Source organism: Hevea brasiliensis, chromosome 4 (assembly GCF_030052815.1).
Source record: "Hevea brasiliensis isolate MT/VB/25A 57/8 chromosome 4, ASM3005281v1, whole genome shotgun sequence".
In the NCBI taxonomy this organism is placed as follows: Eukaryota; Viridiplantae; Streptophyta; class Magnoliopsida; order Malpighiales; family Euphorbiaceae; genus Hevea; species Hevea brasiliensis.
In genome coordinates this window covers 14652475-14669041 of record NC_079496.1, presented here as the reverse complement: position 1 = coordinate 14669041, position 16567 = coordinate 14652475, and the positions used below count along the sequence as shown (strand labels likewise).

Below are 16567 nucleotides of genomic sequence, written 5' to 3'. Positions count from 1 at the left end.
CATGATAAATGGGCATCAAACACAACTATGAAATTCTCCTTTTCCAGGCTTTTTAATATTTCTCTGAAACCGAATGGCCTAGTTAGTGAGTTTGGCGCTTGGAATGGATCATTTTGGAAATTGAAGTTTGAATGGAGACGCAATCTTTTTGAATGGGAACTCATTCTTTTAGCTTAACTACTTTAGATCCTTGCTCAAATTAAACTCTGCCAATCAAGGTTGGATAAGCCAATTTGGAAGCCTGTCCCAAATGGTTCCTTTTCAGTGAAGTCCATGTATAAAATTCTAATGGCAGCATTCTCGCAGAATGTGGAAATCCCACCATTTGTATGGCTTCGTTTTGCCCCACCGAAAGTTGAAATTTCAGTTTGGTTGCATGTCATAATCAAATTTGCACAAGAAATTGGCTTTCCTCAATTAACATTATTCACGCCTCTATGGATATTTGTTCCAAATGCTCTATCTCAAATGAAACTGTATCCCATTTATTCATTTTTGGCAAGCACTCTTGGGATGTTTGGAATTAGTTTTTTAGATGGTGGGGAATAAGCTATCCACGATTGATAAGTGCATAATTTATTAATTTTACTCCCATCACATTTAGTGTTTTTAGTGTGTTTTTATGTTTAATTTAGTTGGTTAAAATATATTTATCATTTAGGCATATTTTTAGATAGTTGTGGAATAATTGTGTTAAATGGAGAAATTTTTAGCATTTGACCTTTGCTGTATTTTTCAGGTGTTTCTAAAGTTGTGGGTCTCCAAATTAAGTGTTGTTTAATCCATTGAAAAGCTAAGATAGAGCACTTCAAATGATAAAGAGGGACCAAAGCTTAAATTAGTCTCCAAGGTTGACAAAATGAGCTATGGATCTATTGCAAAAGCTCAGACTTAATGTGTCACAACCAGTTTCAGTATTTATTTTGTATCTGGAGTTTTAGACTTCCAAATAAAGCAAGCCCAAGCCCAATTGAACCTTAAGAGCCACATCTACAACTTCTATGAAGGGCTAGATGCGAGATGAGGCCATTTTAATTGTCAAAAACGGCAATGAAGTCGTCACTATGGGCTGGACCATTTGTCTGAACCAGTCCTGGTTTTTATGCCATAACTTGGACTGTAGAACTTGGATTTAGGCAAATGAGTACCTGTTGGAAAGCTAAGAAATAGGGCTATAACTTTCTTGAAGAGGGCAGAGGCAGATTCAAAAAGAAAGTCACTGAAAATCGGCCTTGATTTCAGAGACGTGAATGCAGGCTGAAAATCTGTCTTTTGAATTTCAAAACTTTTCCTACTTTGGTTTCTATCTCTGGGGTTAGGTTTTTACTATAAATACGTCTTTGGGCAGCAGCTAAAAGCATCCCAATTCAGACCTTCGTTCTCCATTTGAATGCTTTCGTTCTCCATTTGAATGCTTTCATTCTCCACTCTCTTTTTAGATTTCTTCTTTATTTTTCTTTATTTTTCTGTAGGCCATGAACATGAGTGGCTAAGTTTTTAATTCAGTTCAAGGGATTCAAGTTCTTATATGTGATTTGTGAGACCAAGTTCTTAATTTAATTTATGTCTTTTTGAATATCTATTATTTTCTGATTCTTTGTCTTTGATCTGTTGAATGATTTGCTAAAAAGGCCTATTAGTTAATTATTTGATTTGATCAATTGCTAGTTCATATTCATAATCCGTAATTGTTGTGTAAGATTGAACATGAGTAGCAATTAGGTTTTATTGATTATGATCCAAGTTTTCCATAATAACCTAAGAAAATAATAGGGTGGATTAAATGATTTATGCTTCATAAATTATTATTCAACTTCACTACTTCCTTTTCTTAAAGCAGTTATTAATTTGATGAGGATTGCTTAATACCAACTCAGTTAATAATTAGAGTCAATAAGAGTGCTGGGCTCGAATTGATGAGTATAGGGAAGTTAGGGGTTTACCTCACTGTTTGGTAAATCTACGTTAAGTATTCAATAAGATATAATTATATTTCTTTTGTCTATGATTGAATTAATGCATTGTAATGAGAATTACCTTGGACTGAAGTTTGTTTAATTTGAGAGTTTCTTATTTAATTTTATATCTTAATTTTTTATTTTTTATTTCTTCTTTGGATTGCGAATTACACCCCCCCCCCAACCTTTGTTTCTTTTTCCAAGTGTACGAAATTTAATAATTCAATCTCTAGGGTTTGACCTGGACTTACCACATATTGCAGAAAAATATTTCACAACTGGTAATTTCAGTTAATTAAATTTCTAGTGGATTCGATAACCATCAAGAATTTTGGCGCCGTTGCCGGGGAATGAAATTCATTGGATTTCGTGTTTTTAGTGTTAGGGTATTTTGTTATTAATTTTATTTGTGAAGTGTTGTTATTTTCAGTTTTTTGAAAAAAAAATTATGGTGTTACTATTCATCGACAAATTTTTGGTTGAATTTGGAGGGCGGCCCATACCTATTTTGAAGGAAACGATGCGCTGATCAAGACTAATCAATCCATTGGATTCATTGGCCCCACCCCCTTGAGGCCAAATTCCATTTTTTTCTAGGATTTTGAGGCATTTCTCTGTTTTTACTTTGATTTGTTTTTGTTTATGACAAGAACTTCTCAATCTGGTGAGTTGATCTTTGATCCAGAAGTAGAAAAAATAGCTAAACGGTTGAGAAAATTAGCTAAGCAAGCTAGGCAGATTTCGAGTACATCTGAAGGAGTCCAATCTCCAAAGGAGCTAAGTTCAGATTCGGATTCAGAGTCAAGTTCCGAAAACAAGACCATGGCTGCTAGGACTTAAAAAGAGTTGGTTGCTCCTAATCTAAACCAATAGCTTTTGTGTATCCAATACCCTGCTTTAAATGTTGCTTTTGAGTTAAAATCTGGACTAATCCATTTATTGCCTAAATTTCATGGTCTTGCAGGTGAGGATCCACATAAGCATCTAAAGGAATTTCATGTTGTGTGTTCCAGCATGAAACCTCAAGGAGTTTCAGAGGATCAGATCAAGCTTCGAGCTTTCCTTTCTCACTGGAGGGCACAGCTAAGGATTGGTTGTATTACCTTCCTTCTGGATCTATCAACTCATGGAATGGAATGAAACAGATATTTCTGGAGAAGTATTTTCCTGCTTCCCACGCTGCCAACATAAGAAAAGAAATTTGTGACATCCGGCAGTACAATGGAGAGAGTTTGTATGAGTATTGGGAGAGATTTAAGAAGTTGTGTGCAAGCTGTCCCCATCATCAAATAAGTGAGCAGCTATTGATTCAATATTTCTATGAGAGACTTCTACCAATGGACCGCAGTATGATAGATGCTGCTAGTGGAGGAGCTTTGGTTGATAAGACACCAGAAGAGGCAAGGAGGCTGATTGCTAACATGGCAGCAAACTCTCAGCAGTTTGGAATGAGAATGGATCACACACCCATGAAGGTTAATGAGGTAAGTACATCCAACCTTGAGAAACAGATTTCTTATTTAACTTCTTTGGTGAGGCAATTAGCTGTAGGAAAAATGCAAACTGTTAAGGTATGTGGAATTTGTTCAGGTTCGGGTCATGCTATTAACATGTGTCCTGCGTTACAAGAGGATGAATCAATGCAACATGTTAATACAGTAGGAAATTATGGACAGCCACAACACAGGTATGATCCCTTTTCTAATACTTATAATCCAGGATGGCGAGATCATCCCAATTTGAGTTATGGGAATCAAAAGATGCAAAATCGATACCAGCAGCAAAGACCACAAGTGAATCAACTACCTCCGCCTCTCTCAAATCAAGGTATGTCAATTGATGAAATTGTTAAGGCTTTGGCTAACAATACACAACAGTTTCAACAAGAGACCAGAAATAGCATTCAAAACATAGAGAGGCAGATTGGTCAGTTAACCTCATCTGTGAGTAAGCTGGAAGCTCAAGGTTTTGGAAAGCTTCCGTCACAAACAGTTATGAACCCCAGAGAAAATGCAAGTACGATACTGTTGCGGAGTGGGAAAGAAGTTGATAATCAGACTCCACATGAGCCAATAAAAAAGAAGAAGCCAGGAGAAAAAGAGTTTGAAGTTCCTGAAATTAAGGTAAATACTAAACTTAAACTAAATAAGGTTAATAATTCTGTTCTTCCTCCATTCCCTTGCAGGTTGGCCAAGACGAAGAAAGAAGAACAAGAGAAAGAAATTTTGGAGACTTTCAGGAAGGTAGAGGTCAATATACCTTTACTGGATGCGATCAAACAAGTACCCAGATATGCCAAATTCCTTAAGGAGTTATGCACTACAAAGTGCAAGTTGAGGAATAATGAGAAGATCAATGTGGGGGAAAATGTGTCAGCATTAATTCAGCAAAAATTACCCCCTAAGTGTAAGGATCTAGGTTCATTTTCTATTCCCTGTAGAATAGGTGATTCTAAATTTGAAAGTGCAAGGGCAGATTTAGGAGCATCTATTAATGTTATGTCAAATTCAGTTTTTCAAACTTTAAATTTGGGTCCTTTGAAAGAAACCAGTGTCATTATTCAGTTAGTTGATCGTTCTAATGCTTACCCATTGGGAGTAGTTGAGGATGTGTTGGTGCAGGTTGGAGGATTGATTTTTCCTGCAGATTTTTACATTCTGGATATGGAGGATGATAGTGCTCTCTCATCAAATTCAATTTTGATTTTGTTTGGAAGACCTTTCCTAAAAACTGCCAAGACAAAAATTGATGTAGATGAGGGTACCTTAACTATGGAGTTTGATGGAGAGACTATCAAATTTAATATCTTTAATGTTGTGAAGTATCCTGCTAATAATAATTCTATCTTTTCTATTAATGTTGTTGATACATTTGTGCAGGATGTCTTTGAGGATGAGTTAGAAAGAAAATCACAATTGCATGAATTAGAGGAAATTCGCCTTAAGGCTTATGAGAATTCTAGGATCTATAAAGAAAAGACAAAGGCATTCCATGATAAACTAAGGAAGCAGTTTGTGACTGGGCAAAAAGTTTTATTGTATAATTCCAGATTGAAGCTGATGATTGGTAAGTTGCGTTCTCGTTGGATTGGACCTTTTGTTGTTACGAATGTGTTTCCTTATGGTGCGGTTGAAATTCAAAGTTTAGGAACTAATAAGGTGTTCAAGGTCAACGGTCATGAACTTAAGCCATTTTATGAGGGGTTTCACGAGAATCCAGTGGATTAAGGAGCTTTGTCATGTCGAGCTAACGACGATAAATAAAAGTGCTTCTTGGAAGGCAACCCATGGGTGGCTTGTTAGCCATAATTAGATTTGTTTTCTTTCCCTTACTTTATTTTATTTTCTAGCCTTTTTTTTCTTTTCTTTTGCATTTAGGCTTTACAATGGGTACAATGTGAGTTTTAAGAGTGGAGGAGGAGAAATTTGTTGCTGCAATCTTTTTAATTGTTAAAAAAAAAAGTAAAATAAAATAAAATAAAATAAAAATAATAAAATAAAATTTGTTCTCATAAGCTTAATTCGTGCTTCTTTATTAACTCTCGGAGAGAAGTGCTTTGTCCTTGAAATAACTTTTCTATTTTAGATTGAATTTTTGAGATTTTAGGCAAGGTAATAGTAACTTTAATGATGGATTTTCTCTCTTCTCCATACCATATAGCAATATTTTCTGCATAAATCATTTAAGCTTGATTTAATGGTGAAATGATTAGTTATGTGTGCTTTAAACTAATGTCATGCATATTTCAGAACTTTGTTTAATCTATCAGGACACTTTATAATATGTAGATGCATAAATTGGGGGAAATAAAAGGTTGAACTTGAAAATTGCTCCGCTATTTTAGTTAAGCAAACTAACCAGGGGTCTTCATGAACCCCATGTCGATTCTCAGGCCAAAAGCTAGCTAGGATATAAGCAAGGTACTTTTCTGAAGGTGACGGTTGAAATAAAAAAAAAATGTGATAACTATGACAGGAGAGAAGCGCAATTTCAAAAAAAAAAAAAGGGGGGCATTTCTATCTCCCCTAAGATTTGCAAAGAGCTATAATTGTTGTGCCTTGATAAATTAACCTTGTGTTTTGGTGTGTATTGACTTAAAAATTTTATGAAACTTTAATTGTGTGAGCTTAATTGATTTCAAGCCTTTTGTTTTGTGTTGAAAAATTATTGATATGGTGTTGATGGAATTTGTTGTGATGGTTATTACCTTACTTGCCTCTTCTTTAAAAATTTTAATCTTTTGTTAGAGAATATTGTGATAGGGTGAAGTTAAGGAACTTTTAAGTGGAGTTGATTAAGAGTTTAAGTCATGCTTGAGGACAAGCATGGAATAAGTGTGGGGGAATTTGATAAGTGCATAATTTATTAATTTTACTCTCATCATATTTAGTTTTTTTAGTGTGTTTTTATGTTTGATTCAGTTGGTTAAAATATATTTATCATTTAGGCATATTTTTAGATAGTTGTGGAATAATTGTGTTAAATGGAGAAATTTTCAGCATTTGACATTTGCTGTATTTTTCAGGTGTTTCTAAAGTTGTGGGTCTCCAAATTAAGTGCTGTTTAATCCATTGAAAAGCTAAGATAGAGCACTTCAAATAATAAAGAGGGACCAAAGCCCAAATCAGTCTCCAAGATTGACAAAATAAGCTATGGATCTATTGCAAACGCTCAGACTTGATGTGTCACAACCAGTTTTAGTATTTATTTTATATTTGGAGTTTCAGATGTCTAAATGAAGCAAGCCCAAGCCCAATTGAACCTTAAAAGCCACCTTTACAACTTCTATGAAGGGCTGGACGAGAGATGAGGCCATTTTAATTGTCAAAAACAGCAATGAAGTTGTCACTATAGGCTGGACCGTTTGTCTGAACCAGTCCTAGTTTTTGGGCCATAACTTGGGTTGTAGACCTCAGATTTGGGCAAATGAGTACCCATTGGAAAGCTAAGAAATAGGGCTACAACTTTCCTGAAGAGGGCAGAGGCAGATTCGGAAAGGAAGTCACTGAAAATTGGCCTTGATTTCAGAGACTTGAATACAGGCTGAAAATCTGTCTTTGGAATTTCAAAACTTTTCCTAGTTTGATTCTTATCTTTGGGGTTAGGTTTTTTACTATAAATACGTCTTTGGGCAGCTGCTAAAAGCATCCCAATTCAGACCTTCATTCTCCATTCTCTTTTTAGATTTCTTCTTTATTTTTCTTTATTTTTCTGTAGGCCATGAACATGAGTGGCTAAGTTTTTAATTCAGTTCAAGGGATTCAAGTTCCTATATGTGATTTGTGAGACCAGGTTCTTAATTTAATTTATGTCTTTTTTAATATCTATTATTTTTTTATTTTTTTGTCTGTGATCTGTTGAATGATTTGCTAAAAAGGCATATTAGTTAATTATTTGATTTGATCAATTGCTAGTTCATCTTCATAATCCGTAATTGTTGTGTAAGATTGAACATGAGTAGCAATTAGATTTTATTGATTATGATTTAAGTTTTCGATAATAACCTAAGGAAATAATAGGGTGGATTAAATGATTTATGCTTCATAAATTGTTATTCAACTTAACTACTTCCTTTTCTTAAAGTAGTTATTAATTTGATGAGGATTGCTTAATACCAAGTCAGTTAATAATTAGAGTCAATAAGAGTGCTAGGCTCGAATTGATGAGTATAGGGAAGTCAGGGGTTTACCTTGCTGTTTGGTAAATCTACGTTAAGTATTCAATAAGATATAATTATATTTCTTTTGTCTATGATTGAATCAATACATTGGAATGAGAATTACCTTGGACTAAAGTTTGTTTAATTTGAGAGTTTCTTATTTAATTTTAGATCTTAATTTTTTATTTTTTATTTCTTCTTTGGATTGCGAATTACCTCCCCCCCCCCTCGAAACCTTTGTTTCTTTTTTCAAGTGCACGAAATTTAATAATTTAGTCTCTAGGGTTCGACCTGAACTTACCACGTATTGTAGAAAAATATTTCACAACTGGTAATTTCAGTTAATTAAATTTCTGGTGGATTTGATAACCATCAATGATCAATTTCTTCTCCTTTTGTTGAATGGAAACACCTTAGTTCCAGGAAGTTTCAGTTAAAGGTTTGGTACTACTTTTTTTTTTTTTTGGAATTGTTGGTCCCTTTGGCTATCTCAGAATGATTAGATCTTTAATAAAATAGTGACTGATACTATTTCCTTATGCATTTTGATGTTATTCTGAGTCTCAGTATGGATGAAAGCTGTTGAACCTCGATTCCCTTTTTTTGGAATTGACCTTCTTGTTTCTCCTGAGTCCATTAAATCTTGGAATAACCCTTTGAGAACTCGCCTACATGCTATTTGGACCTCAACACCTCCAATGTGTCTAAAATGGAATATTGATGGTTCTGCATTGGGAAAGCAAGAGGTGAGTGCAATTGGAGGGGTGCTCAGAGATCACTCAGGACAATTCTTGTGTATTTTCTCATGTCAAGCAGGCTGCGATGATTCAAACGATGTTGAATTAAAAGCAATCAGTAAAGCTTTAGAGCTGTTGATTTTATTCCCAAACCCACTCACTGGCATTGACTCTGTTATTGTGGAATCGATCTAATTCCCAAAATGCAGTTGCTTGGGCTCAAAATTCAAACCTGGTTCCCTGGCATTTAACATCCACTATCAACTCTGTCACCAATCACCTATGCCTTTTAAGAAATATCTCATTTGGTCATGTGTTGAGAGAGGCAAATTCGTGTGCAGATACATAGGCAAAACAGCGTCTTAGTAGAACCTTAGACTTCATTGCACTCTTGTAGTTTCTAGTCTTGGAGTTTTGTTTTTTCTTTCTACTCTTTTGTTTTGGTGTTTTCCTACTGTTCTGGTGTTTTATCTTGTTTTGGTTGTGGTTGATGTTCCTTAGGTTGCATGTAAGGGGGATTGCATATTGGCAGTAACCCTTCCACAACCTCTCTTATTTTCACCATCTTAATAAAATTCTAGTGATTATAAAAAAAAAAGCCAAAATAATTTAAAATATATACCTATTATCTATCTATTACTACACATTAAAAGAGGATCTCATTTTATTGTTTCAGTGAAACATCTATTATTGTACATTCATAGTGCCGTGAACAGTGATTTTGCAAATAATTACGAGGAACTTCATTTATAATTCTGTCCTTTGCTCCATATTCTTTGCCTTTTCAAGTTTTGGGCTTATTGTAAAGTGCACCTGGTGCACATGCACCATCTCTCACAATCATGTGGGATCCATTCTCTATATTATAGGAAGGGCCCACTTTTCTGTGAAAGAGAGAGCATTATTTTTTAGTACACCCTGTGCATCTAATAATTAGCCCTTTGAGAAATTATTAGGTACACCCGATGCACATGCACCATCTCTCACAATCATGTGAGACCCACTCTCTATATTGTAGAAAGGTCGCACTTTTCTGTGAGAGAGAGAGAGCCCTATTTTTTAGTACTCCTGGTGCATCTAATAATTAGCCATTGTCTTTTTATTCTATGTTATTTTTATTCTATGTTGCTGTTTGACCATTTTACCTATGCTTTCTTGACTTTCTTGCCCATACCCCCTACCTGAAACAACACTGTTCAAAAGCCTTTCTTCCTGTAGCTCTGCTGTCCTTTTGAACCTGTTATTGTGTTTTCCTTTAGATTCTTACCCTAATCTTCTAAAAGATATTGATGGATATCATTAGATTTCGGTAGATCTTGAGAAAAATATAAACAGACCTAGCATCGTCACACTGCCCTTAGAGCATCAGGCCACCATTCCATAACCATCGCTTCCTTCATAAGCTTCCAGAGAATCGAGTGGCACCTAACACCGCGTGTAATATGGAAAATGATTGACATACTATCAAACCCTTGAAAATAAATAAGATCTAATTCAAGATCTTACGATAAAAAAAGACTTAATCGAAAGTCTAAGAATAAATAAAGCAAAGACAGCTTTACGAAGAAGAAAACTTCATTAAATAAATATAAAAACTTTTTCATAATAAAAATGCAATGGGTATTTATAGAATTTTAAATCCTAATTTAGGTGGGAATGAATTAGAAAGTCCTAATCTAAATAGAAAACATATTTAAAAATCTAAATTAAATAGAAGTAATATTTTAGAGTCCTAAATAAACTATAAAATATAAATAAAATATTTTTAGTAAAATAAAGAATCCTATTAGAATTAGAAATCCTTGTGAAAATAGGAAAACACAAAATTTTAAATTTAGTATGGATTTGCACATTGTGCTATTCACCCACATTTTTTAGAAAATTCGACCTCAAATTTTAAGGTGTTAAATAATAAAAAAACTCCATTGAAAGATCACATCATATCTCTTTGAATGGTATGAACAAGATTTACTTGAAGAAAATTGAATTGAATAGTTTCACGTTGTCCTTTGTATCCATCTGAATATCTAGAGAAATAAAATTAATGAAAACAACAAGAATTAAAAGGTTAGACAAATCTTCAATATCCATAAACTCCATAATTTGAGTTTTTTCAATTTCCATTGTCTTCTTGGATTGTTTGTCTTCAATTACCATTGAAATCTCCATGGTTTGTTGTTTTTCATTCCCTAGGACACTTTCTTCAAACTCTTCGTCATTCACCATAGCAAAAGGAAATAAAATCAAAGTTTTAGGTTCTTCAATTTCAAATCCTTTAAGCTTAAGGTCTTCAAATTCAAGTTGTTTTTCTAATACAAGTTGATCTTTTAGTTCTTGCTCCAAATTTTCGATAACTTTTCATGTCTCAATAAGATTTATTTTCACCTTCACATTCTTTACTTCTATTGAAGTACACAATTCTTGAACACGATTTCTCCAATATTCATCATTAGCAATAAACCTTTTTTAAGAATTAAAGAAAACATAATCATAATTGATTCTATCGTGGATAACTCCCTTGGCTTGATTCAATTTATGGTTTCTCTTCTCAATATTACGAACTCCTAATAAGCGGCAAATCTCTTGAAATTGACGGTTTATATACATATTTAATTGCTTTATTGTATTCATCTGCTCTTTGATTGCTTGACAAACAGCGTGCAACCCCTGATCACCGTCATGAGGTTAATCATCACCACTACCACCAATATTGGTCATCTTAATAAGGGTGAAATCCCTACTCTGATACCACTTGACGCAGCATGTAATGCAGAAAAAGATTGATACACAATCAAACCCTTAAAAATAAATAAAATCTAATCTAAAATCTTAAAATAAATAAGATTATATCCAAAGTCTAAGTATAAATAAAACAAAGAAAATTTAATGAAGAAGAAAATTTCATTAAATGAATCTGAAAACTTTTTCATAATGAAAATAAAATGGATATTTATAGAATTTTAAATCCTAATCTAGGTAAGAATGAATGAGAGAGTCCTAGTATAAATAGAAAACATATTTAAATACCTAAATTGAATAAAAGTAATATTTTAGAATCCTAAATAAACTATAAACTATAAATAAAATATATTAAAATAAAGAATTCCATTAAAATTAGGAATCATTGTAAAAATAATAAAATAGCCGCTGGGGTGGCCCGCTGCCAAAGATACGCTCGGATCGATCATCACGGACTAATCAACTGCAACTTCCATCTTTTGTTCCTCACTAAAGCATAGTCAGCTCAAGATGACATCCATTGACTGCAGATAGTTGGGTCACTAACATGTTGGGAAATCAGGTTTGCAAATCATGTTTTCTTGTGTTTTTAATGTGTTTTTTTTTCCCCTCTTTCCATATGGATTACTGAATCTAGGATCTCTTTTGCAGATAATGGTATTAAATATAAATCTGAAAATGGAAAACCACATTCCCTAGGAAAGTTAGTTCCTGGTTTTAATCATCAAAATCTGAAATTGAATAGTTAATTTCTCAACTCTATTGCAATTAAATCAAAGTCATCTCCGTCGAATCTCTGATCTTATACATGACTGAGGTATGTTAATGCTAATCAGAAATGCCCTTTCTCTTTCTATTTTGAAATTTGATAATTAGCCAAATGTTGTCTTTTCTTAGTGAGAAATTGAAATGGCACTTAATAAAGCCCAGGAGATCTCCACTTTTGCTCCAGTCGTTGTTTTCAGGTTTTTCATTTCCTAATCTCTCTTAATTTTTTTTTATAGTTTTTTTTAATGTCTTCGTGTTTTTGCTTATAGCAAAACATGTTGTGGTTTTTACAATAGGGTCAAGCACCTGCTAACACAGTTTGGAGCAAGTTACAAGTTCATTGAACTGGAGGAGTAAAGTAAAAGAATAAGATCTCTTTGCCTAATCTAAAACTATTTTTTGAGCTAAAAAATTCAACATTTTTAACAAAATTTCTCTTTTTTAAAGGTGATGGAGCTGAAATTCAATCAGCTTTAGCAGGGTGGACTGGGTTAAGGAGTACTGTACCTAACGTGTTTATTGGCAGAAAACATATTGGTTGTAGTGATTGTAAGGCTAAACTCCACATTGCTGTTACTTGATTTCAACTTTGTTCTCGAGGATCATTACTTGGCTACAGCAATAAATTGGTTGTTGGAAAAATGGCACACAGATTTCAAAACGAAATCAATTCTTTTATTTTATTGCTTTGCTTTGATTGAATCCTCGGTATGTAATGATTGGTTTTCGAGGGGAAATCTGCTTCAGATCCTGATGGTACATATGATCTTCATAATACTCTTATGCAGACTTTGTTTCTTCATTTAAGTTATTATTATTATTATTATTTTTTTTTTTCTGAACTAGCTTATTTTCTATTGTAGCAATTTTGGTTCTTAATTCTAAATTGTTAACTTCTAACTGATTGGCTGAGAATCGAGTGACCCACGGTGCCAGAAAAGGCATAAGAGATTGTGCTGGTGACCCGGTCGGCCTCAATAAAATGTCTGGTTAGTGTAAAATGTAAAATATTGTGTTTGTTGTGCCCTACATTTTTACTTTATTCCTTTTCATTCCTGCTCATTGTTAAATCCTGATTGTTGGGTTGTATATGCATTTCTTAAATTTGTTTCCATTTCAAAAATTTAACTTGATTATTTTTTCAAAATTTTTTGGTTTTTTTTTTATTTAAATTTGGATATTTTTTGATTCAGGTGTTCGAGAAGCTCAATGTAGACTGTAGAGAAGGCTTTAGCTGAGCACATAAAGAAGGAATTCAATAGGAGGCATGGACCCATTTGGCATTACTTGGCTGGTCAGGATTTTGGTAATCGCATTTCAACACTATTTCCTTTTTTGGGGCATTTATTTTAATTTTCTCAAATTTGAAGCTATGTGTTGCCATTTTTTTTTTGGGCATTGAAGTGTTGACATGTGCAAGGATTTGTATTTTTCGTTACTAATTGGATTCATTATTTGCCGGATAGCTGATGCTATTTCTATAATTAAAGCATGGAATACTTAGATCTAGGCTTAGATTAGATGTTATTTACTTGTATCTATGTTTATCGGTAATGTTGCATATATGGTTTTTGCTATTTTTTTTTATGTGGTTTAAATTTTAGATATATTTTCATGGATCCGAATTGTGACCCGACTTAAAAATTTTCTTATTGCAATCTAATTGGGATAAAAGATGAAGTGTACGGTAGTAATGGAAGGCACGGGCCGATAGGTCCAGACCCAAAGTCTACCACTGATTTCGTTGTGGATGTCGGGTGTATGAACCGGTATAAATATTATAATATTATACATTTTATAATAGAATTGTGAGGTATTTAAAAAACATATTAAAATTAGAGTTTAAAATTTATAAATGATTATATCTTACTTTTTTCACAATAATAAAATTTTTTTTCGTATCTTACCCGTGAACATAAAGATAAACCACGCCTTTTACTTTTGCTCGATTATCAGTGTAAGCTTCAGCTTGAGGACTTGCCTTTTTGCAAATTTTTTTTTTTAACAATAGAGTGATAAAAACTTGATTTTTTTTTTCTCGCTCGCTAGGAAGAGTAATGTGAAGTTTAGTGGCTCGAATGAAATTGTGATGTAGCAGGTATGATTTGATTTCTTTGTATTCTTTATTCCTGTATATTTTTTATTTAGCCGTAGGATTTGGTGTAATTTACAGGATTAGCACTTTGGTAGATAAGAGTTTAAACTTTAATATGGTTGAAGGAATGACATGTGACCCTTGCGCCTTCTCCTTCTTTTTGACGTGTGGATTATTGTTTCTTGTTTTGTTTGGTTCTTGCAAGATTCGAGGTTATATTCTTGATTGATAGATATTGAAAGCTGAGCAATTTGACCACTAATATTGGAAGCCTTTAACTAGTTTGATGTGTCATTGGGAAGGATTTGACGTGAATTAGAGATAAAAACTTCGATATTTGTAATAAGTATTGCTTACATGCACAAACACGAAAATCATATCCAACAGTTGAAACACCAAATAATTTTTATTTAAGGCAAACTATATCCTCCGATGCTTAATTCAGTGAATGTCCAACTTCTAGACATGATTTGTTTATGAACTGGAAGCACAGGTAAAAATTAATAACTTCTAAGAACCCTTACACTAACGTTCTATTTAAAATTGGATTTTAACTGGAACCTTCTCTTGATTTCTCGGTTTAGTCGACTCTTAGGAAAAAGTTATTAGCTAAAATCAGTAAATTCAACCATTTGTAAATGTCCCATCAATAATTTAATGTATTACGACATACAAAAAATTATGAAGCAAGTGTGGCGCTACAAGACTATGCAAATTTTGGTATATCAACATTCAAAAATTTTCTTAACCAAAACTAAAATAGTAAGAGAAGTTTGTAAAATGTACCATCAATCTTAATTTATAAATAAATATGAAAATATTATTGTAATTTAAAAAAAAAAAAATCTCATCCAAAGCAATGCGGGGGCTAACTTCTAGTATGCATATAATATGGGAATCCTAAAGAAAAATTTTTAGGGCTAACGAAAAAAGAAAACCAAAAGTTTGTAAAAATAAAAGGAAACGACTATAACACACAAAATTAGAGGTTTCTACTACAATTGTGATATAACTTCTAATTTTTTTTTTTAATTGATCTAAGTGAAATTACGACATAAATTTTTGGATGTTTATGATTTTATGGTTTATTATTAATTAGTATATTTGTTGCTTTATTAAGATTTTAATTTTTCTATTAATTTGTTCTCTAATTAAAATTAAAAAAATTACTATAATTGAAAATTTATTGATCATGCATGTAATATATAGTTTACTCTAACTAATGTGTATTTTATTTAATAGGTGTCACAATTCATATGAGATACATTCTTTTCAATGATATATTTTTTCAAATTTGCTTTCTAAAATAGTATGAATTTATTTTTATATTTTATTTTTAGGTACATTAATTTATTTCAAAAGATAATTTTAATTGATAAAAATATTTTTTGATATAAAATCTTGATTAAAAATAAATATAAAAAATATTTTATAATAAACAAATATATTTATTATATACAATAAATCAAAATAATTTTTTCTTTTTAAATATAAATTTTAAATTAATAAACTATTTTATTAATCAAATAAAACCTTAAAAACTATTTTATAATTTATCTTTAACTTTCCTAAATTTAATTTAGCTTCATACGCAAGTGATAAAGATTTTGTTACAAAACAAAATTAAAAGAATTAACTATAATTATAATTCGGTGTAAACATATGCTTTTATTAAAAAATAAAGAAAAGGAGGATCATATGAGGAAAAGTGGGCTCAAAATCTACTTGTAAAAATTTTTGAAAACAAAATTGAAAAATAAAATTTCGTGTTTATATGTGTCAATTTTTTAAATGTCAATTTTCTAAAATTTAACTAAAATTTTATAAAATGACTTAAGTTATTTTTCACAATTTACCTTTATAATAAAAATTCTATTTTTCAACGATTTTCTAAATGGAAAACAATTACTTTTTTATAAATAAAATTAAATTATACTTTATATTTAAAATTAAATAATTATTTTAAAATATATATATTTTTTACAATGATGATGCCTTCTATAATAATTTAGAACTCATATTTACACATTTCAATTTTTGGGGAAGTGAAAAATTACACAAACGTTTATGCGATCATGCTTTTGGTCGTGTAAATTAGAGATTGTCATTACATGAATAGTGCTTCCATTACATGCAAGAACTGCAGGAGCCATGTCAAAACACAAGGAAAGTATAAGTGGTGTTTTTCTTCTGTAAAGACACATTATGCAACTACACTACTCTTTTGCACAACTTATAAGCCTTATGCTTTGCCAGAACCTGAAGACTAACTGAAGCATGTATTTACACAGTATGTAAATATTTACATGACCCGTGTGTAAATTAACTATGATAGCTGGCATGGGCTAAACAAAATTGACTCTTCTAAATTCTTTTTATACTAATTTTTTAACCTTCTAGAGCTAGAAAAATGGCAATATGTAAGTTTCTCTTCCATAATTTTTCCTACAACTAGTAGTAAGTAGAGAATAAAAAATTAGATTTACAATTAAATTTTTATAAGAAAAAAAGAACGACAACAATGGAACCACTATGTTATTCTGCATCAAGTGGATTCAGTCTAGATTTCAGTGTCTAGATTAATTCTCCATTTGGGTTCTTCAATTCTTAT

General features: G+C 32.2%; 1 long non-coding RNA gene and 1 other non-coding gene across 4 annotated transcripts; one reads left to right on the top strand and one right to left on the bottom strand.

Annotated features, from left to right (window-relative positions):
• Positions 1-3142: 3142 nt before the first annotated feature.
• On the bottom strand, positions 3143-3249 carry LOC131179587 (small nucleolar RNA R71). Its single transcript, XR_009148477.1, has one exon. It is a non-coding gene; the product is annotated as a small nucleolar RNA R71 (small nucleolar RNA).
• An 8368-nt stretch (positions 3250-11617) lies between these two features.
• LOC110673084 (uncharacterized) lies at positions 11618-13413 on the top strand. 3 transcript variants are annotated; one of them, XR_009148435.1, is made up of 6 exons: positions 11618-11655; positions 11745-11910; positions 11991-12058; positions 12158-12617; positions 12725-12850; positions 13055-13413. It is a non-coding gene; the product is annotated as an uncharacterized LOC110673084 (long non-coding RNA). The 3 variants fall into 3 exon arrangements; XR_009148433.1 differs by having other exon boundaries at positions 12158-12850; XR_009148434.1 differs by having other exon boundaries at positions 12131-12850.
• Positions 13414-16567: the final 3154 nt, after the last annotated feature.